This window comes from Eptatretus burgeri, chromosome 2 (assembly GCF_056783735.1).
Source record: "Eptatretus burgeri isolate ZD-2024b chromosome 2, Ebu_testis_v1, whole genome shotgun sequence".
Lineage (NCBI taxonomy): Eukaryota > Metazoa > Chordata > Myxini > Myxiniformes > Myxinidae > Eptatretus > Eptatretus burgeri.
This window is the reverse complement of record NC_140962.1, coordinates 157,587,810-157,601,967: the sequence shown is the minus strand read 5'-3', so window position 1 is coordinate 157,601,967 and position 14,158 is coordinate 157,587,810. Positions and strand designations below refer to the sequence as shown.

The 14,158-nt window shown below is 46.3% G+C and overlaps 1 protein-coding gene across 1 annotated transcript in view; it reads right to left on the bottom strand.

Annotated features, from left to right (window-relative positions):
- Positions 1–1,765, bottom strand: part of LOC147033684 (receptor-interacting serine/threonine-protein kinase 4-like) — a 64,709-nt gene extending 62,944 nt beyond the window's left edge. Inside the window, exon 1 of the mRNA XM_085871775.1 lies at positions 1,627–1,765. The gene's annotated coding sequence lies outside the window, so the exon portion shown is untranslated. The remainder of the gene's footprint in view (positions 1–1,626) is intronic.
- Between the last annotated feature and the right edge of the window lie 12,393 nt (positions 1,766–14,158).

Here is a 14,158-nt window from a genome sequence, read left to right as displayed (position 1 = left end):
TCGTTTGTGGACGTTAGGATCCCATGATGTGTTTCATAAAGAAAGGACTGACGAATCACCGGCACCCTGAACATACTGCTCTGGTATTCTAAGAAACCCTCTGTTATCAGGTAACACCACTTAGTTATTTTCTGGGTCACAGTTCCTCAAATATAAACAAATTCACTTTCTTTTGAGTCTGAAGCGACTTGTGCAGACATTATCCATTGCGTGTTGACAATTTTCCCTCGATGACGTCATGGCAGTTTACCTGGAATTTTTAGGGGCTGCACTGGACGAGTTTGCTTTTTTAACTGTAACACCTCAAAAATTATTCGAAAGAAAATCGACATTCAGGTCTGTTTATTACATAAACACAATATCATCACATCAAAAAAATAAAATAAAATTTCCTGATTCTGTGGATTTTTAATCACAAAGCAACCACTTCATTTGAAACTGTTGAATAGGAACGGGTGGCTTGGCAAGAGCTAATGATCTGTTTGGGACCTGAACATACCCCTTGAGGGTCACAAAACACAGGTCAGCATCCATATTCACCTCGCAAGGGCGACGACGACCTTCGATGATTTATTCATTTATTTAATCTGCATTTCAATTACCTGGTGTTGCTTTAGGTGATTTATGATGGGTAGAACCTGCATTCCTCCTCCCCCAACCCCACACTGGGGTAAACTCCCCCACTCCTCCCCAACCACCACAATGGGGTAAAATCACCCACTCCTCCCCAACCACCACACTGGTATAAACTCCCCCACTCCTCCCCCAACCCCACACTGGTGTAAACTCCCCCACTCCTCCCACAACCCCAGACTGGTGTAAACTCCCCCACTCCTCCCCCAACCCCACACTGGTGTAAACTCCCCCACTCCTCCCCCAACCCCACACTGGTGTAAACTCCCCCACTCCTCTCCCAACCCCAGACTGGTGTAAACTTCCCCACTCCTCTATCAACCCCAGACTGGTGTAAACTCCCCCACTCCTCCCCCAACCCCACACTGGGGTAAACTCCCCCACTCCTCCATACTTGTGGAAACTCCCCCACTCCTCCCCAACCACCACACTGGGGTAAAATCACCCACTCCTCCATACCCCCATACTTGTGGAAACTCCCCCAACCCCACACTGGGGAAAACTCCCCCACTCCTCCATATCCCCACACTGGTGTAAACTCCCCCACTCCTCCCCCAACCCCACACTGGTGTAAACTTCCACACTCCTCCATATCCCGACACTGGTGTAAACTCCCCCACTCCCTCCCCCTTTCCCCTCCATTCTCCTCTCGGTGCTAAACAGGTTCCAAGAAACTTCAAGGAAATTTTTCGCTTCTTATGGAAAAACACATTGAGATGAATTAAATTCCCACATTTTAATAACTATTATACTTCACAACGTCACTCAGGATGAAAACTTAGAACAATGTTGTACTGTAACTGATAGTTTGTGTAACAAATACATGTTCCGTGTGGTTCAACGTCATAACGAAACGACAATGGTAATCTCATTTTATTCCATAATTCATGATCAGATTTTGATCACATGATGAGAACATAATCAAAAAACCGCGTTATAGTTACAATGATTATAGATAAGCACACATCGATAATCGATTGATTCGTTTCTCACCTGGAATAATCGCTCCAAACCTTTAACTTGACTTCTGCTCGTCCCGAGTGCGATCCTCGACGAGTCTTTTCACGCCTTTTTTGGAGAGGTGTCGTGACGTCAATCGTCATGACGTCACGGACACGAGGTCACGTGATCTCGTGTTCGTGTTCGTTCCAATCCTCGAGAGAAGTTATAGCGGAGAGGGGGGAGGGGGGGTGCATCTTGGATAACGCTATCCTTCGCAGAACTTTATAAAGCCGGCTGTCCAATCTGTTTTGTGTTTAATGGAAACGAGCAGAGCTGTCGAATTTGACTGGTTTGTGTTGCTTGTACCGACTGGTGATGGGGTGTTCGTAATGGTGGTGTTGAGGTGTTCGTGGTGGTTGTGGTGATTTTGTTGTCGAAGTTGTGGTATAGTGCTTGTGGTACTTCTGCTGGTCTTGGTGCTGGTCATGCTGGTGGTTGTGATGTTGGTAGTGGTGAAATTGGTGGCGTTCGTACTGTTGAGCATAATTGCCAACATTGAGGGAAGAAAAAGCGGGAGGATGGAAAGGATGTATAATCTATCTATAATTCCAGCAATGTGTGTGTGTGTGTGTGTGTGTGTGTGTGTGTGTGTGTGTGTGTGTGTGTGTGTGTGTGTGTGTGTGTGTGTCTGTGTGTGTGTGTGTGTGTGTGTATGTGTGTGTGTGTGACCGCTGTTGCTCGACAACCGCTGGTCCGATCTAATTGAAACTTGCCAGGTATATTGCTGGGGCCCTGAGGATGTGCCATTTCAAGGTTTGATATTAATCGGACAAGTGCTTCCCAAGTTATGGCCATTTATTTACCAACCAATGACAAGACACGTTGTTGCGTGGGCGTGGCCGATGGGGAAGGGAAGCTCAGCCACGTTCCCCATTACGGGTTACAACGTACGGGCTTCCGGAGAGTGATGACTTCGTGTATTCTCATAATTTCTCGATTTCTTTTGCGCATTTATAGATAAACACAATGCCCCAAGTTATGATCGTTTTCATTTTAGACGGTGCATAAATTTGGGTAACATTAGAGTGCTGGTATGCTCCGAAGCAGGAAGTAAATTATTTTTTGTACGTTTTTTTTTCTCCTCTTTCCTCTTGTGTTTTTGTTTTTCCTTGCGATGACATTGGGAAAAGGCAAAATACGTTGGCGCTAATTTAATAATTGGCCATTCAATTAATTGGCCATTAAAACTAAATTGTGAATAATCGTAACTGCCATATGTGAACTTCCGGAGAGTGAGGACTTCACTTCCGGAGAGTGAAGATTACTGTATTCTTTCTCGATTCTTTCTTTCTCGATTTCTGTACTTTCTCGATTTCTTTCTCGATTTTCTTAAACCCAATACCCCAATCCAGTCAGTGACGATTACTGTATTCTTTATCGATTTTCTTCTTGATTTATCGACTTACTCTATTCATTCTTTCTCGATTTCTGTACTTTCTTAAACACAATGCCCCAATCCAATCGTCATTTACGACAGTGAAGGAACGAAGCTGCGCGTCGTGCACGCGCAATGGAATCCAACGAAGCACGAGCTGCTCGCTTGACATGCGACGCAACGCGCATGACAAGGCATCGTGCAGCTGAAACGGATGAAGAACTAACTGCTTGCTTGGCAGACAACACTGAACGCGAGGCAAGGCGTCGTGCAGAAGAAACGGATGAAGAACGAGCTGCTCGCTTGGCAGACAACACTGGACGCGAGGCAAGGCATCGTGCAGAAGAAATCCCTCACCAGCGAGAAGACCGGCAAGTAAGGGATGCCCTGCGCCATCAGGATGTACACCGTGCGAGACGAGAGCAGGCTCACCGTGAGAATCGCAACCTTGCTCGATACGATGATACAGATTTCGTCCGAGAGCAACTTCATGTTGAGTACAGGCATGCATTGAGCAGGACCTCATTATTTCAATGCACTAAATGCTCACATTGCGATGCTTTTGTGTGGACCGAGGAGAGAAGAGTATTTTGCTGCAACCATGGCAAGGTCGACCTCAAGCATGATCCTACGAATCCAAAACCAAGTTCAATTCCATCACAACCTCCAGATGCTATTAAAAACCTTTTCCTTAACCAGGACTTTGTGAAGCATGCGGAACAGTATAACAACGCGCTGCCAATGGCAAGTATCGGTGTCCGAGAGATAGGTATGCCTGGCTTCAATCCTGGAATGCGTATACAAGGTAAGGTTTACCATTACATTCGTGCTCCTCTTGCCGATCTGGGTTGTACCCCACGCTTTGCTCAGATGTACTTTCACGATCCAGCCAATGAGCTGGAGTATCGTCGTGCCCACACCTCGAACAGTAGCCTGAATGAGCATTTTTTTGCTAAGAGCACAACAGGCCATTCATGAATGCAACCCATACGTCCAGCAATTCAAATCAGCCATTGAGTATGTGGTTCATAATGATAGCGCCAATGAACTGAAAATTGTGTTAACAGGTCGCACACAGCGCCGAGACCTTCATCATGGTACCGTCAACCGTTTTTTTTTTACCAGACAGCGATGTGGCTGTCGTTGCTCCAGGGGCAATGACAACAGAGCAGTTTGGAAGGCTGGCAGTCGGTGTTCACGTCAGAGGAGGAGGTTTACAGACAATAGACGCCATGCATCCAGCGTATGACCCTCTATCATACATACTTCTGCTACCCTGTGGCTCCCAGGGGTACCACACTGAGTTAGCAGGGATAACACCAACATCTTTCTACCGCTACCATCTCCAAGTACGGGAACCTTCTCATCACTTCAATCTACTACTCCGTGGTGGAAAGTTGATAGCAGTACCTATGCGACATGATGGCAAAAATTGAGTCGCACCGTCTCAATTGGATTCGCCGCAACCAGAAGTCAATTAAGGCAGAAAAGTATAAGATCATCGTTGATGCATTGAACAGTGATGCAGAGGTGCTAACTGGACGCCTCACCATTCTGCCGCCGTCAATTTATGGGTCACCACGTTGGTATGCCTAAGAAATTCAGGATGCAATGGCTTTGGTCCGAGTCAAGGGAAAACCTGACTTTTTCCTTACATTCACCTGCAACCCAAAGTGGCCAGAAATTAAACAACCACTTTTTGAGGGTCAGTCAGCCAATGAAAGACCTGATATCATCGCCCAGGTGTTTCATATGAAGGTAAAAGCACTCAAAGCAGACCTCCTCAAGAATGACATCTTGGGGCATGTGGACGCTTATGTGATGGTGAAGGAAACGCAAAAGCGTCACCTTCCCCGTATACACATGCTCCTGACCGTGGTACCTCGCGACAAGCCCAGAACACCAGCAGATGTCGATCGCGTGGTCTCTGCTGAGATTCCTGACAAACACACAAATCCGGAACTACACCGTATCGTGACATCACACATGATTCACGGCCCATGTGGGGAATGGAACATCTCGAGCCCTTGCATGGCAGACCGGAAGTGCACAAAAGACGATCCCAAAGCCCTACGAGAAACGACAAGCTTCTCTGATGACTCCTATCCCCTGTACAGAAGACGGGCAGAAGCAGCACCTGGTGATCCCATCATGAAGACAATATGAGGCGGTGCTAACGTATTGGTTAACAATGCATGGGTTGTGCCTTACAACCCATATATTGTCCTCAGGTACGATGCTCACAGCAACCTTGAGATCGTATGTGCTGTCACCAGTGTGAAGTACCTGTACAAATACCTTGAAAAGGGCCCGGACCAGTGCCTGGTCAGACTAGAGCCACATGAGAGGATGCGAGAGGCATTACGACATGATGAAGTGACACGATACGAACTAGGGCGTTACATCACCGCATCTGAGGGATACTGGTGCATATACGATTTCCCCATTCAAAGCAAGTACCCACCTGTCGAGATGCTGGCAATCCATCTACAGGATGAGCAGGTGATCACATTCAATGACGAAGGTGCCGTACAGAACGTGGCGGAGTCAGGACCCCCTGCAACAATGCTCACCGCCTTTTTCGAAGCCATGAATCTCCATCCACACATGCGTCATGTTCTATATCCAGATGTGTTCCAACACTTCACCTACTTTAGGAAAAGGTTTCAATTGCGGAAGAGAAGGCTGAGTTTCCAGGATAACCGTAAGGCTGATACGGTTGGGTGGCTCCCCATTATTTCCGTCAACTCACATAATGCTGAGTTGTACTATCTACGCATGCTAGTGTACCGCGTGCCTGGCCCCACATGCTTTCAGGATCTCCGTCGTGTTGGTGCTAGGGTCATGGAGACCTATCTGGCAGCCTGCATTGCATATGGCATCGTTGACAATGACCAGGAGGTGGATTCTCTTATGGAAGAGGATGCAAATATTGCATTTGGCCCTGCAGTCCACAAAGTATTTGCCAACATGCACATATTCGTCCTCAGAGGCAACCACGTGCAGTTCTGGGAAAGGCACAAGTATGCGCTGTGCGAGGACTTCATGCGTGCAGCAGGTGTGAATGAGCCAAATGAACGCATTGTGAGTGAAGTGCTACTGGAGCTGAGGGACAAAATTGAGAGGCACGGCTTTTCGCTCAGTAAGAGCTTTGGCCTTCCTGAGCCTGAACCAGTTCATATCCAGTCTCGCATTCCTCGCGTCATTCCTAACCCTAACGCTAACAGCTCAGATGAACCATTTGGCGGCATCACAATGGTTTTCAGTGGTGACTGGAGGCAGATCCTTACCGTTGTGCCACACGGTAGCCGTATTGACAGAGTTGGAAGGTGTTTCAAGAGCTCATACCTGTGGAGAAAAGTGCAGATACTTCATCTCACAGTAAACATGAGGATTATGCAGGGTGCTGGAGAACAACAGGACGAATCTGATTTTGCAAAATTCCTGCTGGATCTGGGTGACGGGAAGATTCCTGTCAATCCAGAAGAGGGTGAATTTGCTATTGAGCTCAGGGAACCACCCATTCTTCCAGGTAAAAAAACTTCAGGATATTGTCACTTGGGTGTACGAGGACTTGCACAACAACATTACAAACCCCAAGTGGCTATGCGAGCGTGTTATACTCTGTCCGACCAATTCCGAAGTCGATCAGGTAAATGACTACATGACAACCATATTTCCAGGGGAGGAACATGTTTGCTGTAGCGTCGACACAGCAGAATCTGAGGGTGATCATTTGTATCCGCCTGAGTTCCTGAACACCCTCTGTCCATCTGGTATGCCTCCACATCGGATCACTCTCAAGGTGGGTATGGTGATCATGCTGCTACGAAACTTCGACCAGCAGAGTGGGCACTGCAATGGCTCAAGGTACATCATCCATCAGATCCTTCCAAATCTGTTGGTTGCAAAATCTGTGATTGGTGTCAATTCTGGACACACATTGCTCATTCCACGCATAACATTGAGTCCATCTGACAATATCTTCCCGTTCACTCTGCGGCGTCGGCAGTTTCCAGTATGACCATGCTTTGCCATGACTGTGAATAAATCCCAATTGCAGTCGCTACACCGTGTTGGGGTCTTCTGCACAAGAGACTTCTTCAGCCATGGTCAGTTCTACGTGGCGGCCAGTAGGGTTGGCAGATCCAGCAGCCTCCGCATTCTTGCTCTGGACGAGGAAACAAGGAAGAAGGGCCGTTTCCTCAGCAATGTTGTTTATGAAGAGGTGCTAACGCGATAAAGGTGTGTACATGTAGACAATTTTTATTGTAATTTATTTATTGAAGAAAAATTGTACCAAAAGTAATTTATCAAAAAAGTGCACAACTTTTTTTTGTTTCCAAGTGTCAAAACGGTTTGGCCTTTGGAAGTGTTAAGAAATTTAGCTCTACTCAACATGCATCCCAAGGAAACACATCTCATTTTGGTGGTATGCTTTGCAAACTATTTTTTTTTAAACTATTTTAAAAATAAAACAATTTGAACATGGAATACCTCATGACACTACTTTCAAGTCTCCTACAAATCCTACCCTGTCGCCTCACCGTGGCGTAGGAGTGGCAATGGTCAATGTCAGCGAATGTCATGGCTTGCAAAGACAGGGATGTAAACTTGATATTAATTTGCATTTTAAGTAACTCTGTGTGTGTAAATATCACAGCAGTTGTTACTTCAATGCAAGCGATAATTTGTGGATTGCATGTGAACATTCCATATGGGCACACACTACTTCCGGATAATGATGACTTACTGTATTCTAATAATTTCTCGATTTCTTATGCGCATTTATAGATAAACACAATGCCCCAATCCCGTCGTCGTTGACGAGAGCGGAGGAACGGCCTGTGTGGTTGTTGTTTCTGGCACGCGGTTTGAAAGTTTTTTTTTTTGCATGTACGGCCACGCACGTACGGGCACGTGAGAGCGAAGGAATGGCCTGTGTGGTTGTTTCTGGCATGCGGTTTGAAAGTTTTTTGTTTTGTTTTCTTTGCACCTACAGGCACGCACCTACGGGCATGCACTCGTCTATCTATAATTCCAACTGTGTGTGTCTGTGTGTCTGTGTGTCTGTGTGTCTGTGTGTCTGTGTATGACTGCTGTTTCTGGACAACCACTGGTCCGATCTAATTGAAAATTGCTGGGGACCTGAGTATGTGCCTTTTCAAGGTTTGATATTAATCGGAGAAGTGCTTCCGAAGTTCTGGCGATTTATTTATCAACCATTTATTGGCTTCCGGTTCCGGGTTTGGAACGTCGAGAGTTCTTCGGTGCTCTCTGCTGACGATCTCAAAGGTGAGTTTCTGGTCGTTATTTGTCCCGTTTTAACTCTTTATTTTTCTCATGTACATGTTGCTGTGTGTTCCGAGTTCGGTTTTGTTTCAAAAATCGTGCTATTTTTGTGAGTTTTTGTCGACGTTGTCTTACTGGGTGTTTGAGGCCTCGGCTTGCGGCCTTGGCTTCAGTGTTAGTGGTTCCCCTCGGTGAAAGATCGTTTTATTTGTATTTTCTCCCCATTACCTTCAATTTCGATCGACCCCTCTTTCCTAACATCCCCTATTTCTCCCAACTAATCTCTCTATTTCTTATCTTAAATCAAAAAAAAAACCGCTATCCTTCTCCAAATTCTTCTTCTTCTTTTTCTTCATCGCTTCTTCTTCTTCCTCGATTTTTTTCAACAACACTTCCATGACCGAATCTGTTGAAAACTCTCTCAAACATTAATAATACTAACAAAAATGATATCTTATAATGCTTCATCTTCCTCTCTCACACATGTGGTACTCTTTACTGTTTCGTAATGCACTACTCTTCTGCTATTTTAACAGACTGCTCTCATTTCGACTCTCCTTCATTCCCTGCCTAAAAAATCCAACTATTACAGCGTTTCTTCTCTCCATTCTCTGAATTTGCCTTTATTGCATCCATCAAGAATTGTGTTAAATCGCATCTCTGACCTAAATCTTAAAAAACCCAGTTTGCTATGAATGTTCACTTTCCATCAACCATTTTTTTTTCCAACTTCAATGCAAACTCACCCCTCTCACTCCTCACTCTCACTCTCACTCTCAAAGCAACCATCCCACTCTTCTCCCTCCAAGCCTCCTTCTCATCTCTCTCAAAAATTTGCCCTCACCTTTCTCCCACCTTTCATCCCCTCAATCATCCTTCTCAAAGTCCCCCACCCCCTTTCATCCACAAAGCTGCCTCCTTCCACTGCCCTCTCACCTCCATGTCTTCACTCCACCTCCTCAAATCCTCAACTGCCTTCTTCCCCCTCTCTTATTCCTCTCCCCCCCCCAGCACCACAGACTTTTTCTCCTCATTCGGCCCCTCCCTGAGCTATTCTGCAATCCCCCACACTTTCAACAACCATCCTTACCTCCCCCCTCGTCCCTTGTCCTACCCTCCCCCTCCCCCCACCCCCTGCACCCAAAGTCTCCTCCCCGACCTCTTCATTAAAAGTATGGACCTCAAATATCCGGGGCCTTCGCTCAAACCTCACAGATCTTTCCATACAGGTTGCCACTGACAAACCAGACATAATCTGCCTAACAGAAACTTTCCTCCCCCAAGACGTGTCTGACTCCCAAGTATCTCTCCCTGGTTACTCCCTCCTCCGGTATGACTGACCTGAGCCTCGCTCTGGTGGAGGGGTTGCTCTCTTCATCAAAGACTCTATTCCTCAATCTCCATGCACTGCTCTCACTCCCCCACACCCCCAGGAATACCTCTGGCTACGGCTTCCTCTCCACTCCCACCTCATGTTTATATGTGTACTGTAGCGTCCACCAAACAGTGATGACTCCATCTACACCTCACTATCCGAAAACATGGACCATCTTCTATCTTCTCATCCAAACTCTCTCTTCCTCATATGTGGCGACTTCAATTGTCATCATGCCAGTTGGCTCGGTGTGGGTACCAATCTCACCTGTCATGGTACCTCAGCAAAAGCTTTCTGCGACTCATTGGGACTGACTCAATCGGTCAACGTCCTGACCCGGATCTCAACCAATGGTACTCCATCTCTTCTGGATCTGATTTTGACAAATTTCCCTGAAAACATCTTCTGCTCTTCCTTTGCTCCAATCGGTTCTTCTGACCACGTCCTTGTCAAAGTGGACATCTCTCTGGCTATTATCAGAGAACCACCTCACCGCCGTCGAGTCTGGCTTTTCACTCAAGCCGACTGGCAGGGTCTCCAAGCAGCCATCAAACTTACAGGCTGGTCTCCTATCACTACTTTCTCAAACATCAACTCATCCTGGGAATTCTTTCAAAGAAACTTGCTCTCCCTCATGCACAGATTTATCCCCTCTCATCTTCAGTTGTCCTTCCCTTCCTCCCGCCCTTGGTTTACTGAAGCTTGTGGCGAGGCAGTTGTCCTGAAACACCTTGCCTTTGCCTCATCGAAAGCAAACCTAACTGAGGGCAATCTCAGTTCCTTCCACAAAGCTCGGAACAAGTGTGTATCTACCCTCAGGAGAGCCAGAAAATAACATCTTTCTCATCTCAAGTCTGAACTCTTAAAGCTCTCTCTCCCTCCTCAAAATCCTGGTGGTGTCTAATCAAATATGTTTCTGGTGTATGTTCCCCCTCCATCCCCTCCCTTACGTCAAATGGCCGCCCTACTGATACCACACGTGAAAAAGCTGAATGCCTAAACTCGGTGTTTGCAGCTAAATCTTGTGTCCAAAACCCATCACTTTCTCAAGCCACCTTCCCCAGTCGCACCCAACTTTCCTTGGACTCTGTGTCCTTTTCTCCTGACAAGGCGGACAGCTTGCTGTCAAACCTCGACTCAGATTCTGCAACCGGTCCAGGCGGCATCAGCCCACGTGTCATCAAAGCCAGCTCTTCTGTTCTTGCTCACCCTCTCTCTGTTCTATTCACCCTCTCATTTGCTCAAGGTCATCTGCCTTCTGTTTGGAAATCTGCAAACATCACTGCCCTGCATAAAAAAGGTACAAAAACAGATCCCTGCAACTACAGACCAATCGGCCTTCTCCCAATCACCAGCAAGGTTATGGAATCCATCATCGCTTCAAAGATTAAATCCTTCCTCTTCTTCAATGGCTTGATTTCCGATCATCAATTTGGATTCAGACCAAGTCTCTCTACCCTGGATATGCTGCTTCTGCTCTCCCAACAGTTTTTGGAGGTCCTCAATGCCAGACAGGAAATCCGAGCCATATCCCTGGACATATCACCTGCTTTTGACACAGTCTGGCAACCTGCCCTACTCACTAAACTCTCTTCCCATGGTATCCAAGGCCATCTCCACTCATGGCTCACAGACTTCCTCTCCTGTCGCCGTCAACGTGTGGCCCTAAATGGAGTTCTTTCATCCCCTCTTCCTGTCCAGGCTGGAGTTCCTCAAGGTAGCATTCTGGGCCCTGTCCTTTTTCTGGTTTTCATTAATGATCTCTCCGACTCTTTGCAAAATCCTTTATATCTCTTTGCTGATGACTCCACCCTCTGCCGTACCATTGGTCATCCCTCAGACCGGCAAGCAGCAGCTTCTTTGCTCACTGCAGATCTGGATAAAATCACAAACTGGTCCAACACGTGGAACATGTCTTTCAATCCGCACAAATCTCACACTCTCACGATGTCTCTTCAAAAGGACTGTTTGGAAGGCCCCCCCCCCCATCCACTTTCTCGACAATCCTCGGGAAGAAGTCCTTTCTTTCAAGCTTCTGGGTCTCACTATCTGCCATGAACTTTCCTGGGAAAGCCACATTTCAAACCTCTCCTCCAAAGCCAGTCGCCGACTGGGAATCCTCCCTCATGCAAAGTTCTTCCTCGGCCCTCCTGAGCTCCTGACCACTTACAAAGCTTTTGTCCGTAGCCTTATGGAGTACTGCTCTCCCCTCTTGGTTGGTGCTCCTGCCTCCCACCTTTCTCGGCTTCACGCTGTAGAAACCAGGGCATTTAGGATCATCGTCATCTCCTGCAATGAGGCTGAGTCTTTGGGCCTCTCACTCAATCACCACAGGTTGGTCAGTGGTCTTTCTGTCTTCTACCGTCTCCTCTCCAGCCTTGCCCCCTTGCCCCCTTGCTCTCTCTGTGATTTGTCCCCACCACATTTCCACAGGGCGCTCAAGGTCCGCCAACAACCCCCTTCTGGTAAAACTACCAAAATCACGAATCACTGCTCATCTTCACTCTTTCATTCCTCTTTTTTTCCCGCCTTTGGAATAAACTCCATCACTCTATTCTTTCCCATTCTTCCCTCCACGCTTTCAAAACAGCTGTTCACCACCACCTCTTATCCAAATCCTCGATCTTTTCTACCCCTAATAATCGACCGAAGCCCACTTCCTTCAAATTCCCTGCTTTCCTTCCTGAAAGTCCCTGTAATGTCCATCTTCTATCCCACATGTTCCCCGTCCCATCCCTCTCCCTTCCACAGTTCTCCTAATGTGTCTGTTCCCCACTGTTTTGTCCCTCCCACTCCCGCCCCTCTTGTCTCATGCCCCGTGCTGTGCATTGTGTGTTACTGTAAGCTCTCATACGAGCCTCAACAAGGTATACAAAAAAAAAAAATGACAGGACACGGTGCTGCGTCGGCGTGGCTGATGGGGGGGAGAGACAACCTCAACCGCGGTCCCCATTACGGGTTACAACGTACGGACTTCCGGATAATGATGACTTTGTGTATTATAATAATTTCTCGATTACTTATGCGCATGTATAGATAAACACAATGCCCCAAGTTATGATCGTTTTCATATTAGACGGTGTATAAATTTCAGTAACATCAGAGTTAGCTGGTATATTCCGAAGCAGGAAGTAAAAATATTTTTAAAGTAAGTTTTTTTTTCCCCTATTCTCTTTGTGTTTTTCCTTGCAAAAAGGAAAAATACGTTGGCGCTAATTGAATAATTGGCCATTAAAACTAAATTGCGAATAATCGTAACTGCGATATACGAAATTCCAAACAGTGAGGACTTAACTTCCGGACTTCCAGATAGTGACGAGTACTGGATTCTTTCCCGATTTTTTTTTTCTCAATTTATCGACACTGTATTCTTTCTTTCTCGATTTCTGTACTTTTTCGATTTTCTTAAACGCAATACCCCAATCCAGTCGTCGTTTACGACAGCAAAAGAACGGCCTGTGTGTTTGTTTGAAAGTTGTTTTTTCGCACGTACGGGCACGCGAGAGGCGAAGGAACGGCCTGTGTGGTTGTTTCTGGCATGCGGTTTGAAAGTTTTTTGTTTTGTTTTGTTTGCACCTACGGGCATGCACTAGTCTATTTATAATTCCAGAAATGTGTAAGTGAGTGTGTCTGCGACCGCCGGTCCGATCTGATTGAAACTTGCCTGGAATATTGCCGGGGACCCGCGGATGTGCCTTTTTAAGGTTTGATGTTAATCGGACGAGCGGTTCCCTAGTTACGGCCATTTTATTGCTTCTTTCAGTGTTGGAAAGGTGTATATATCGCAGCTGAAGTGTCGTTCCACCTTTGTGCCATTTTTTCCCAAAGATATCTCCGAATAATGATAACAGCATATTAATAATTATAACCATAGCACAATAATTGGCAGTAATAAAGCCTGGTGTTGGCGTAGTGGTTAGGGCAGTGGCTTGGGATCCAAAAGGTCCTGAGTTCAAGCCCTGTTGGGCCACTGAATTAATACACCAGAGGGTTGACTCAGCCTGTCATCCTTCCGAGGTCGGCGAAATGAGTACCAGTGTACTGGGCCGGTGTATACCCTGGTTAAAATAGGTATACCAGATCCCTGTGTCGAAAGAGGGGACCAGGGTTGCATCAGGAAGGGCATCCGGCATAAAACATGTGCCAAATCACTATGCGGATCATACGGATGATCCGCTGTGGCAACCCCTCACGGGAGTATCCGAAAGAAGAAGAATTGGTAGTAATAAATAGAATAACGTGATACAATGACCAATGTCTGTCAACCAATAACGACCTATATATTGTCTGTCAACCAATAATGACCAATAATGTCTGTCAACCAATGATAGGACACGCTGCTATGACGTCACAATTGATGTTTATTTATTTATTTTTGTTTTTTTTGCACGATTGATGTCAATTCTTCTTCTTCTTCATTTGGTATGATGTCACAATCGACGCTGGGGACCTGAGTATGTGCCTTTTCAAGGTTTGATGTT